The sequence below is a fragment of the Eriocheir sinensis genome, unplaced genomic scaffold (assembly GCF_024679095.1).
Source record: "Eriocheir sinensis breed Jianghai 21 unplaced genomic scaffold, ASM2467909v1 Scaffold494, whole genome shotgun sequence".
Lineage (NCBI taxonomy): Eukaryota > Metazoa > Arthropoda > Malacostraca > Decapoda > Varunidae > Eriocheir > Eriocheir sinensis.
In genome coordinates this window covers 58345-59577 of record NW_026111825.1, presented here as the reverse complement: position 1 = coordinate 59577, position 1233 = coordinate 58345, and positions in this window count along the sequence as shown.

The window sequence follows — 1233 nt, the reverse complement described above, 5'->3', positions numbered from 1 at the left end:
CACCCAGTCACTGACAGTTTGGTCCGTGGTGAGGAATATCACGTAGCCTGGAACAAACAAAATTACTCTCTCAATAATCTTTTTTTAACCGTGTACCAGTGACAGGCAAAATTTGTGGCTTTACCGTGTAGCAGCGACGGGCCTAATTTTTGCTATGATATAAGCCCCCCAAAATAGATGATGCATAAACTGATCACAAATGCATTGATATATATTATAAAATGGCTTGCCTGAGTGATCATTTTCTCTCTCTCTTTTTTTTACGTCGCGGCCTATTGCGCCGGTAGGCTTCTTCCCGGTGGGTCCTGATGGTTGGCCCAAGGCAGTGCTTAGAGTGGCCTTTCAGAAACATGATCCCTGCAGCTACTGGGTTAAGTGCTGCCCATAGCTCCAGTAGGCTCTTTGGAGGGGCCTCTTGGATGACCCCAGCCCAGTAGTGGCTCAGGCAAATTGTATTTATAGTGGCTGACAAGATGTATGGTTCTTGCTTCCTGCCTGGCCCACGCTGCCCACCACCATGACCTAAGTCACTGTTTATTTACTATATATCCAGGTCTTTTCCACGTCAGTGAAGGTGTGTTCCCTTAACTATGTAGTCTAGTACATCACTGTGGTTTGGCACACTGACTCTTTTTTTTTTTTTATAATTTGAAGATGCCATCCTGGTAACCCATCAGCTCACCTGTGATCCTCCCATTGTTCCGCTGCAGCGGCTGCCGGGTGAAGGTGGTGGTGGACGGCTGCCGGGTGAAGGTGGTGGTGGACGGCAGCCGGGTGAAGGTGGTGGTGGACGGCTGCCGGGTGAAGGTGGTGGTGGACGGCTGCCGGGTGAAGGTGGTGGTGGACGGCAGCCGGGTGAAGGTGGTGGTGGACGGCTGCCGGGTGAAGGTGGTGGTGGACGGCTGCCGGGTGAAGGTGGTGGTGGACGGCAGCCGGGTGAAGGTGGTGGTGGATGGCTGCCGGGTGAAGGTGGTGGTGGATGGCTGCCGGGTGAAGGTGGTGGTGGACGGCAGCCGGGTGAAGGTGGTGGTGGATGGCTGCCGGGTGAAGGTGGTGGTGGATGGCTGCCGGGTGAAGGTGGTGGTGGACGGCTGCCGGGTGAAGGTGGTGGTGGATGGCTGCCGGGTGAAGGTGGTGGTGGATGGCTGCCGGGTGAAGGTGGTGGTGGACGGCTGCCGGGTGAAGGTGGTGGTGGACGGCTGCCGGGTGAAGGTGGTGGTGGATGGCTGCCGG